Source organism: Manis pentadactyla, chromosome 2 (assembly GCF_030020395.1).
Source record: "Manis pentadactyla isolate mManPen7 chromosome 2, mManPen7.hap1, whole genome shotgun sequence".
Lineage (NCBI taxonomy): Eukaryota > Metazoa > Chordata > Mammalia > Pholidota > Manidae > Manis > Manis pentadactyla.
In genome coordinates, this window is record NC_080020.1 from 164,128,147 (window position 1) to 164,141,043 (window position 12,897).

Here is a 12,897-nt window from a genome sequence, read left to right on the forward strand (position 1 = left end):
ACAAAGGTGCTTGGTGTCTAACTTGGTAGAGAAAAACCAGTGGGATAATTTTCATTGAAATAATCTGTGATGGTAAGGTTTTATCTAACTATTAATTATTATGGCAAAAAAGAATTACTTTGTAGTGGTGGAAGACTACAAAATTGAGTAATAACAGCTAATATGTACTGAGGCATTGATAGTTCTTAGCCTCTTTACACACAGAAACCCATTTAATTATCACAGCTCCCCTGTGTGGTAGTTAATGCTTAGAATCCACTGGAGAGAGGAAGAAACTGAGGCCTGGGGGCATTGTTAATCTTAAAATATTCCCTGCTCTGCCCAAGACGCAAACCATTTATCATTTTCTCCCTCCATAGAATACTCTCCTCAAATCCACTTTCTCACATTGCCTTTGATGTCAGAGGGAGTAATTTCTCTCTTCTTCACTTATAGGTTTCTTTTTGCCAGGCTCTGGGGCCCTTCCCTCTGCATCTTATTAACACCCTCACTGCCCTGAATTCCCTGCATTCTTATCCCCAGGTTCCTACAATTTTAGGTTTAGTTTCTTACCCATTCAGAAATGTGTAGGCATCCATTAAAAATAGGAAAAGGGCTTGAACTGTTGTCTCTTTCATCCTCCTATTTGTGCTTATTCCTTTTCCTGTCAAATCCTACTAAAAACATAGTCTATAACCAGACTCAATTAACATTTCTTTTTTGCTCCCGCAATCTGGTTTCTAATCTCTCCTGTCCAAATGCAGGGTAGAAGCAAATCTTGGCGATCTTCCCAGATTTCCTTCTCTGTAAGATTAGCCACCTGTTCTACCTTCCCCTCCTGCCTCTCTACTCCTGTATCAGACTTCTGATGGCATGTGTCAATCGCAGCTGAAATCACACGGTCTTGGGCTCTTTCTTTCTTTCTAACTTGTACTTTTTTGGTTTGATCCAACTGCCTTCCTTCCCACCCAACTAACTCTTTATTTTATTCTGTTTTATTTTATTTTGAGAAATGGTCACTACTTGAAACCATATTTATATTAATATCTTCTCTTCTGTCTGACATCATGTGTCACTGCACCCTGGCTGATTCTAAGCCAGGGACACAGGATGGTCCTGAGAGACCAAAGAAATGACCCAGAGACAGTGATGGCGATGCAGGTTTATTGGGTGAACGTACAGACAGGGAGTCCAGGAGCTGCCAACTGGACAAAGCCCCCACCATTGGTGTCTACATGCAGCAAGCTTTTACTGTATAGCAACTAACTTAGCAACTATCTGGGCTCCTCCCCTCCTGGCCTGACCAGTGCCCCAGAGAGATGAAGGCCTGCTACCTGAACAGGTTTTGTTACCAAGGAGATCCCCCCAGTTGGCCAAGCCAGAATTTCTGACCTTGGGATGCCAAAACGTGTTCTGCTGCATCTTTTGCTTGGTGGAAATACAGGAGGAGGAGGAGGAGGAGAATGACACGGTCTCAGGATAATGAGGAACAGGGAGGATCAGGGTGTGCTTGTGCGAACCAGCCAGCCAGCGCGGCTGTACATGGAAGTTGTCTTTGTTTGGCTCGTCTGTCGCCATAGCCATGATTTTATAAGAGGCAGGGACTGGTGGGACCAATGAAAAACAAGGCAGCTGTTCCTGTGCATCTATCTAGAAATTGAGTATCACTGTGATCAAATCTCTTTGGTCTTTAAAGAGTCCCTTAGGGGCTCCTTTGGGTACTGTCACTCTAACTGCCAAGGGTGTTGGGGGTGACAGAGGGAAGAACACAGTGTGGGGAATGAAAGGGAACACAGAGAGTGTGTGTGGGGGTGACAGAGGAAAGACAGAGAGTGAGTCTAGGGGTGACAGGGAATACAGTGAGTGTGTGGGGGTGACAGAGGGAACACAGAGAGTGTGTGTATGGATGACAGATGGAACACAGAGAGTGTGTGTGGGGGTGACAGAGGGAACACAGAGTATGGGGGTGACAGAGGAACACAGAGTGTGGGGGTGACAGAGGGAACACAGAGAGTGTGGGAGTAACAGGAACACAGAGAGTGTGTGTGGGGGTGACAGAGGGAACACAGAGAGTGTGTGTATGGATGACAGATGGAACACAGAGAGTGTGTGTGGGGGTGACAGAGGGAACACAGAGAGTGTGGGGGTAACAGAGGAACACAGAGTGTGGGGGTGACAGAGGGAACACAGAGAGTGTGGGAGTAACAGGAACACAGAGAGTGTGTGTGGGGGTGATAGACGGAACACAGAGAGTGTGTGTGGGGGTGACAGAGGGAACACAGAGAGTGTGGGGGTGACAGGGAACACAGAGTCTGGGGGTGACAGAGGGAACACAGAGTGTGGAAGTGACAGAGGGAACACAGTGTGGGGGTGACAGAGGGAACACAGAGAGTGTGGGGGTGACAGAGGGAACACAGAGAGTGTGGGGGTGACAGGGAACACAGAGTGTGTGGGGGGGTGACAGAGGGAACACAGAGAGTGGGGCTGTGACAGAGTGAACCCAGAGAGTGTGTGTGGGGGTGACACAGGGGTCACAGAGAGAGTGTAGGGGTGACAGAGAGAACACAGAGTGTGCAGGTGACAGGGGGAACACAGTGTGTGTGGGGGTGACAGAGGGAACACAGAGAGTGTGGGGGTGACAGGAACACAGAGTCTGGGGGTGACAGAGGGAACACAGAGTGTGGGGGTAACAGAGGAACACAGAGAGTGTGTGTGGGGGTGATAGACGGAACACAGTGTGTGTGCGGGTGACAGAGGGAGCACAGAGTGTGGGGGTGACAGAGGGAACACAGAGAGTGTGGGGGTGACAGGGAACACAGAGTCTGGGGGTGGCAGAGAGAACACAGAGAGTGTGGGGGTAACAGAGGAACACAGAGAGTGTGTGTGGGGGTGATAGATGGAACACAGAGAGTGTGTGTGGGGGTGACAGAGGGAACACAGAGTGTGGGGGTGACAGAGGGAACACAGAGAGTGTGGGGGTGACAGGGAACACAGAGTCTGGGGGTGACAGAGGGAACACAGAGTGTGGGGGTGACAGAATGAACCCAGAGAGTGTGTGTGGGGGTGACAGAGGGAACACAGAGAGTGTGGGGGTGACAGGGAACACAGAGAGTGTGTGTGGGGGTGACAGAGGGAACACAGAGTGTGTGGGGGTGACAGAACACAGAGTGTGGGGGTGACAGGGAACACAGAGAGTGTGTGGGGGTGACAGAGGGAACACAGTGTGGGGGTGACAGAGGGAACACAGAGAGTGTGGGAGTGACAGAGGGAACATAGAGAGTGTGTGTGGGGGTGACAGAGGGAACACAGAGTGGGGGTAACAGAGAGAACACAGAGTCTGGGGGTGACAGAGTGAACACAGAGAGTGTGGGGGTGACAGGAACACAGAGTGTGTGTGTGGGGGTGACAGAGGGAACACAGAAAGTGTTGGGGTGACAGAGGGAACACAGAGAGTGTGGGGGTGACAGGGAACACAGAGAGTGTGTGTGGGGGTGACAGAGGGAACACAGAGTGTGTGGGGGTGACAGAGGGAACACAGAGAGTGTGGGGGTGACAGAGGAACACAGAGAGTGTGAGTGGGGGTGACAGAGGAACACAGAGAGTGTGTGTGTGGGGGTGACCGAGGGAACACACAGAGTGGGGTGGAGTTACAGGGGGTCACAGAGTATGTGTGGGGGTGACAGAGTGGACAGAGTGTGTTGGGCGATAGAGGGAACACAGAGAGTGCATGGGGGTGACAGAGGGAACACAGACAGTGGGGTGGGTCACAGACAAAACACAGAGTGTGGTGGGTGACAGAGGGAACATATAGACTGTGTGGGGGTGACAGGGGGCAGCAGAGAGTGTGGGATAAGGACTAGAGAAATGGTTCAGAAGCAATGGGGGCCCCACTGGGGAAGTCTCCTTTCTTACGGACATGGAATCCGGCCAACGCTGGGGAGAGAGAAGGTTTAAATTGGATAAAAGATCGAATCTTAGTTATTAACATGAATTGGAGTCAAGAGGCTATTGCAATCGGGCCGCTGAGAAGTGAGAGAGCGGACTTGGGCTGTCGGGGAGACAGCACTTGGGTGATTCTGGGTCTATTTAGGGGTAGAGCAGGTGAGACTTGTGGTTAGAAGAGACGCGGGTGTCTGGGAAGGGAGGACTCGAGGGTTACCCCCAGATCAGCCTGCGCACCTTGGCAATGTCTGTGTCATTTCCCAGCAGGGAAGGAGCAGATGTGCGGGTCAGTCAAAGCTTAGTTTTAGATTTGATGTTTGAAAGACCTTTTGCATAGGCTGAGGGATACAGAAGAAACTGGCTTTTCTGGCTGGAAGGTTCCCACACTCCCCGGTTTAAAGCTTTCCCTTGGGGTGGATTTTCTGATGTATGAAAAGCTCTGTAAAGCAGGTCAAACGAGTGGTGCCGAGGGTTGGTTGGCAAAGCTCCCTGCATCCATCACACGCATAGGATTTTTCCTGTACTAATTTCCAATCAACGATGGCAAATGATTTCATGTTGCCTGACAAACTAAAAAATAGTCGTCATTAGCAATTTCATGTGCCATGGGTGGAAAAGTAATCAATCAATATGATTTACTATGAAATATTTAATAGAAGTACATTTTCATCTCTGATTCTAATAAAAATAATACAAAGGTCTGATCAATATTGATGTAATTTTAGATTTGTTTTACTGTATAAAGCTGTTTTCTTTTGGCAGCAAAACAAAGTTATTTCTGATTGGATACAGTTTGTAGTAGAGAAAATTAGTTATTGGAAAAATGTTCAAATAAAAAGTCATATTCTTGAAAAATCCCGACAAAGTATTAGGTTGTCCTTGGACTATGCAGATACTACAGGCTCAGTGTGCAGATAGTGCAGCAAGTACTGATGTCACTCTGCAGTTGATAGGAAACATCTCAGGTTAGTTCAAAACTTTGTCTTTATTTGCATTTTAACTTAGCTTAAATTCATAACTGCATATAAAAGTTATTTTGGTCTTTCAAAGCTAGAAAAACTCGAAAAAACAGAACAACATACTTGTGGCTTTAAAAATAAATTCACCATTCAAAATGGTTAATCCATGAAGTAGAAAAAACATTTATTCAACACTTACTGTGTTAAACACTGAGTCCACATAGGTGATGGGAACCAGTTAAACACTGAGTCCACACAGGTGATCAGAACCAATACAGCCTAGACTTCATGGGCATCACATGATTGTTTTGGGTTAGGTAAAGATAAAGATAGGAAGCAGATCTCTTTTACATAATGTGAACAGTGTACAAATTTTAATAATTCATTTGTTTCATATAATTTAAATATTGGGAAATAATTTCTTACGCTCACTTACATTTTTCTGACTGATTGACCTATGATTTAAAATGCCTGTTTGCAGAAGTAATACACGATGAGCTGATTTAAAACATATGACACATGAGGATTTATCTTTGTTTTACAAAATACTAGTCAGCAACCCACAATTATTTCCATCATGTGTATCTACTCTCTCTTTTTTCACTACTAAGTTTTAAAATTCAACTGGACAGTGTAATTTAAAAAAGTCAAATGTAGTTTATTTGAGTTTTTGTTAACAGGATTTTAGGGTGACAAAATCATTCAAGAAGTCAATTTTAAATAAAATATTCACAACTCCTCTCAAGCTCAAAATCAAATTACAGCACCCAAACCAAATGGTGGGTTTTAAAAGTCACTTGTAATGAAATAGTAGAGCAGCACACTTGACATTATAGAGAACTACACAGAAAAAGAGTTCCACACAGACTAAACATTCAGCTATACATCGAGCTACTAGGACTCTGTTTAGGCAAGGTTTGCACTTTTGTGCTACATTATAGGTAGCAGTGTCTGATGTCATTATAGTCATGGAGGTATTGTTGTCTGATTCATTATATCATCCATCTTATATTCCCTACAGAAAAATTAAGACATCTGTAAGTTCATTACAATAAATCGTAAATGGAAATTCAAGTTGATAAAAACCCTATCTTTTAAAATTCATTTTATTTAAAAAATTTAATTGGAAAACTAATAAAAATTACTTAATTATTTAAGTAAAATATAATTATAAAAATATTTCCTGGAATAATATTAGCAAATAAACTGTAATGTGTATGTTTATCTATATCTGTAGAGATAGGTACACATTTACCATTCCTACTTTAATGTATGGAGAGACATATGTGCTTCCACAGTGTTTTTGCCCATATTTCCCCCCCCTCAGGTTGAATCTCTGATGGTGAATAAGAAATTTATTCTGGGGAATTTTCTGGTGTAAAGTGTTTCTGTGGCTTTCAAGCTGCTTTAACCTGGGTCATTTTATTTGGTTTTTAGAACCCAGAGAGAAAATTACTAATTCTTGTCTGAGGGTGAAATCAGAGCAGCACCTTCTGCAGGTGGAGTGAGAACAAGGCTCAGGACTGAGAACATCACACCTGGGGGCAGGAGCCCTTGCTTGGAGCTTTGATTGTGTTATTGCCTCAATATGTGAAACCCAAGCTTACCAGACTTTACTAACTTTGAGTATAAAAGTAGGTCACATCAATGGTCATATTTCACTGTCTCCTCACCTGCAGTAAAGGACATCATAATCCTAAAATAAATCCCTCTCTCTTGGGAGTCTCCTACACTTGGCAACTGTCAGCTGGAGCTCCTTCCTTCGGTGAGCACCTCTGGACTGATCTACAGATAACTGGAGGACCCCTCAAACTTACTGCAATGGCATTTTTTCTCTTTGTATGCCATAGCTAGTATGTTTTGTGTATTATATGGTATGGATAAAATGAGAGTTCCTGTGGCCAGGATTCTCACCTGGCTCTGATTGACTAGCTCACTGCACACCTGTGGGCAATACATGGCTGCTGACTCTATATAAAGAGCTTTGCCCAGTGCTCTGGGCACAACATAGTGGCATGGCTTGCAAGGCTGCAGAAGAGCAGAGCAGAGGCTGGAGTGGTGGTAGCACTGAGGACAGAGGCCCAGAGGACAGCTGTGTGGGACAGCTGTGCAGAGAGGCCCAGAGGATGGCTGTGCGGACAGAGGGGCCCAGAGGCAGAGACCGGCTTGCAGCACGCAGACTTGCTCTGAGTGAACAGAATTTTAGTGACTGACCTGCCACCTGGAAATAAAGTTGGGTATAACCCTTTCACCCCAAGAATGTTTTGCTGTCAATATCTTTGGTCGCATTGAATCCATAGTGAACTTGCCCAGGGCTGAAACCCATTGGCAAGACATATGGAATTCTCTGAATTCCACCAGGTTTCATTAGGAATCATTGCAGATGCTTATATTTAACACTATAATGTGTCTCTGGCAAGGCTAAGCCAAACGCAAAGCCAAGCTCCATTTTCTTTTACAGTCATGTCTGAGGCCTGTGTGGCTGCCCCAGCCAGGGGCAGAAACCCAGATGATTCATCACTGAATGCCTGGCACCAAGCAATGTCATAGAGACAGTCTGAAATCTCTACTGGGGGCTTTTGTTGGGGAGCCTCCTGCATCTGTCTATATTTGTCTGTGGACCCCTCCAGGCAACAATTTGTGGCCAGACTCTCTCTATCAACCTGACTCACACTTTAGATAAGAAGGGTAGTTAAGTTCAGTATCAACATATGAGTCTCTTCTAACAAGGTGGTCAAAAAGTACAAACTTCCAGCTATAAGATCAATACATACTGGAGTGTACAACATGGTGACTATAGTTCTCTTCACCAGGGAAAAAAATTTTTTTTTTGGTAACTGTGAGGTGATGGATGTTAACTAAAGTTATTGTGGTAATCATTTCACAATATATGTATGTCAGGTCATGCTGTACACCTTAAACTTAGGCAGTGCTGTGTGTCGATTACATCTCAATAAAGTTGAAAAAAATACTAGTCCCCCCAACCCCAAGTTCTAAATTAGCCTTCCCACTGAACTTGTAATTACATCTAGGGCAAGGCAGACTGGCTGAGTTTGCATCAGCCTCAGGCAGCTCTCTGTCCACGTAAAGTGGACTGAGTTCTGGGCATAAAATTCAGGTGCGGGTCCATTTGTGCACTGTGAGATATTTGACCTGAGGTGGACTTGGTTTGCCCATGTTCTTTCTGAGTTGAGGTTTTAGAGTCCAAGACTGTTTGTAGATTTAGGCAACGGCACAAGGTCTTCTTGGGCACATCTCTCGCCACCCCTGGCCACTTACTTTGATGGGATTTTCCCCTAGAGTCAGTGATTATCAATTCTGACTGTATTCAGTAATCATCTGGAGAGTTAAAAAAAATGCCTGGACCCTAGCCTTAAATAGTTGGATTTCAATTAGTCTGGTTTAGGGATCCATATCTATATTTTTATCAAGTGCCTAGGTAAGTTCTAATGTAATGTCATGTTCTGTCATGTCTAATGTAATGCCAGACCTTAGGTGGCATTTTACTGAATGCCACTGAAGGTAAAAGGGAGTTGGGAGGGGCTTATTATAAGATTTGTGCTTATGCCGAATGATTTTATGGAGAGACTGGGGAAGCTGGGACCATCTCTGGATTGGATAATGCCAAGAAGCCAGGAGCAGTTCAGCCCTTGGGTATCTCAGTAATCCCTGTTCAAAAGGCAGGAGGAATGAAGTGAGGTTGGGGATGTCACTGATCGGAAAGCATAAACCCCCTCAGAGATTGTTTCTTCTCCAGTTACATTATGGCTGTGACTATGTGTGTTAGAGATTACTTCTCAGAGCTTGACAGTCACCAAATATATTCAAGGATGTGCTAAAAGACTAAGGGAACCAACCAAAAAGGCTTCAGACTTGCTGAGTTGAGACAATTTGAATATCATCTAGAGAATGAAAATTATGATGGTTAAGGCTATGGGGTCCTTACCATACTCAAAATGAAAAGGTAACAAAGATATACAAAAGGTAGCTGTAATAAAATAAGGTAAAAATGACAGAATATACTTAATTCTTACTGATTAAATGTTTCCAATTAATACCCAGAAACATTTAATACCTACATGTTATGAAACGTTAGCCATCCAAAGATTAAATAATACTTCATTTCTGGGAGAGCAACATGTTTCAGAAGTTTAAAACTAACCTGAAAAGAAGAGACTTGAAAATCTTATGATGCAACAAGTAGATTATACAAGGGGAGTCCACCTAATGCCCCAAGGGTTGGGTTTAAATCGCAGTGGTCTACGTGATCCAGAGCCTTGGTCAATCAAAAGCTACCCAGTGCAAAATTCCAGAACCTGCAATTTCAGCTGGTCTGAGATAGAATTCTTTTTCTTCTGTGACTTGTGACTGGCATAGCTACCTCAGCCCTGGGAAACCTTGGTAAGACATAAAAACGGAAGAAGCATAAGAATGTATGATAAAATTAAAGTTCATCTTGGTCTGAGCACCTTTGTTACTGGCTTAAAGTGAAAGCATTATAAAAAATATTTAAAGGATCGTTTTATTTTTTGTGTTTTGCTTGATTTTTCAGAAAAATGTGGAATATGAGAATCATAGTTCTAATTAAAACAGTTTAGAACATTTTATTTAGTATGTTCATAACCATTTAATAAGCTTGGGGGAATCTAATTTGTTTGATTTCAAGTCCAGATATTGGTCATGAAAGTACTATGTAAAAACTTAGAATAGTGATTATTTAGTTCTTGAAAAGTGTTAATTTTTTAATGATGTTACACAATGATGTAATGAATATTTCTCTTTATGTACAAAATTTTCTCAGATATCAAAGAGTCTCTGAACATAGCAGAAATGACAGTAGCATAGAACCAAAAAGCAAGGTGTTGAAGAATCATCCGTTAGCTTTTGAGATGTTCTCAGAGCAAAGGATCTTCTCTGAGAGCAGCCCAACATCTCCATTCCCGGAGAACCTTGTGATTCGCTGGTCTTGGTCATAAATAACTAGGTTAGAGGAGGTGATGTTTGTTTTTCTTGGCCTTTCCCTACTGATTACGAAAATAGTACTCCAGGATCAGGCAAGAAAAAAGGGGGAAGGGTGACGGCAGCTGTCCCTGGAAGAGTGAAAGTCTAGGGCAACTCGGTCAGGATTCGCTGACTCTCCCTCCCCATCCCTCCATCCCTGCCCCTACTGGTTATGGCTCTTTGTATATGGAGGTCATACACTGCAATGCCCTAAAGTTACCCCCAACACGAGTTCCCAGGGAACATTCCCATTTGTCAGCTAGGGACAAATCTGCTGCCACTTATGTCTCTGGCTAGAAATGCAAGGGAGTTTGGAAAGCAAGAATTTATGTGGGTTATTGTCTCTCTGAAAACACTTGGACCATTTAATAAGGAAGAAAAGAAAAATGATTATTGGGTGACCAATTACTGTGTCTGTCACAGGAGTGATCAATTTCCCAACTGGCTATAATCTTCCAACTGGGGAAACAAAAAGAAAACTGGCACACAGAGGGAAGCCCCCTGGCGGTACTTGCCCAGGTGCAGACCAGGCAGAGAGAGCAGTCAGAGGCAGGAAGGTCTTTGGGGTTGGCTTGTGGCACATATAGTCATCAGTTGTGCACTCTCAGAGCCCTTGACTTTATCAGCTATCAGCAATTTCCCTCCCTGTATCTTCTTACACTTCCCCTGTCTCAGAGGAAGCAAAGACTTGCTGGCTATTGAGGCGTCCTTGCAGCCTGCACTGTGGATCCCCTGCATTCCATCTCTGCTACGTCCTGGTCTGTCTGTGTGCCTCTGCCTCACTCACTGATTCTCCATCTCTCCTCTCCTCTTGGACTCAGACTTTTGTACATTTCCCTTTGTGAAATATGAAACCTCAGGCCTAACATTCAATCCACCTGTATATTTTTTTCTATTATTATGTTATTAAAAACTTCAATTTTTGTTGGCTCACACCCACAGTTACCTTTTTCTTTCTGGCCCTAGAAATTTGGGGTCTCCAATTTCACTGCTTTCTTAAGTCTGCTCCTTGGAGGACACCCCAGATTTCTTCGTATTCAAATTTGATGGACTTTAAAAAAAAACTTTTATTACCCGCTTCCTACCCCTTGTTGTGACAGGTAGTATTGACCTTGTGCTTTGTCTGAAGGCCTTTCCTTGTTGGTTTTCTTCTTTCTTTCGTAATTACTTTCTTATTAGCTTTTCTTTCTTCCCCAACCTGCAGGTATCCTGGGGAGTTTTCCCCACTTTCCCTTCTGTCTTTAGGGAAAAATCACCTGGACATTTCCCTGAGTCTTTATTCTCCGTTTTAAGTTCCTGATCAACATGCATTAGTTGTCTTGTCTCTCCTCTTCTCTTGTTCCACACTCTGAGTTGCGGTAGATTTTTACTTCAGAGGTCTCCCAACCACTTAAAGCTGAATTCATCTCTTGCAAAACTCCTTCTCATTGACTCCATTCCTGACACTGTGGCACAGTGTTTCTCAGCATGAACTTTGGGATCAGACAAATAGAAATCCAGTTCTGACACTTACCTGCTGAGGGACTTGGGGCAAATGGTGTAACCTCTCTATGTCTGTGTTTCTTATCAGAAAAAAGAGGATAAGTACCTCAGAAGGACTGGTACTCCTTGTGTAGTTATTAGCTGTTTATAAATATTTAGTTTACTCCTCCAAGGTAGATGGGAGGGCTGTACTACCATGCACCACTGAACTCAAGTTGGCCATGTGACTTGCTATGGCCAAGGAAACGGTAGAAGAAGGGACAAGTGCCATTGTTCAACAGAATCTTCAGAAGCTGTGGTCCCTTTCCCTCTGCCACCCCAACCATCAGCGTCCCAGTGGTGACTTCTCTGTCATTCTGGAGTAAGAATAACGTGGGGGCAGAGCCCCAGAAATCTTTGATGGATGTGTAATGTTAACAAGAAATAAGCCTTTGCTGTTTAAAGCCACTTCAATTTAGGGTTGTTTTGTTACTGTGGTAAGCAAAGCCTATGCTGGCAGTTATACCTCTCCTTAAGAACAGTGCATATACAAGTTATGATCCTAACCTCTTGGAGCTTATAGCTGAGTGGGGAGGTTGGGCACTGGAAACTGCTTTTCAAACAGTGGTAGCTCTTGTCTTGTTATATCTTCATAATTCAGCCTTTCTTATTGTCAAATGCTATTAGTACTCCTATAAAAAGCTTCCCCTTGGCCTAATCTAAGTCCTTTCAGTTGTCATTTAAAACTTTTGTTCTACTTAAGAGGCTCTCAAATGTAAGTGTGCATTAAAAACACCTAGAGAGCTTACTAACCACAGGTTGCTGGACTCCATCCCCCGCAATTCTGATTCAGTAGGTCTTGGGTGGGGCCCAAGGATTTGCATGTCTAACAGGTTCCTGGGTGGTGCTGAGGCTGCTGTTCTGGGGACCACACTTTGAGAACCACTTTTTATTGGTTCTGGTTCTTAAGGAAATGGGAGCACCTCATCATTTTTACACTAGTCTTCATATACTCACCAGTTAATGTTAGGTCTGGCTTCAATATTCAAGGGAAGTGTTTACTTAATACCAGGGAGGGAAAGAATATTGTGGGCCCCTAGGGAAGGAAACCAAGGGCAGGAGTGGTGACATTTAGATTCCTGGGGGCTTTGTTATAAAACCAGGGGCAAGGCAAATTAAGCCTTCAAACTGGACTCTGAGTCTATGGAGCAGTTCAGCACCACTTTCATTGATTCGTGAGGGGGCCACACTGATCCTGTCAAGAGCTGATCCCTGCAGAAAAAAGTGGGCTTCAACCCTCTCCAGAGCATCGACCTGCCACCTCCAGCTGTCCGCTCACATGAAAGGAGCCATCCTCGCAGACTTGGGTTCAGACAAAAATCAAATATCTAGTGTGGACTAGATTGATTAACCCGTAAGATATAGGTTCATAGATTTTTCTTAAGACAAAACAGAAGATATCAGGACAATTTTCATTTAAAGTGCAGATAAGAATCAACTACACACATATCTCAGAGACATTGTGAGTTGGGTTCCAGATGACCACACTGAAGCA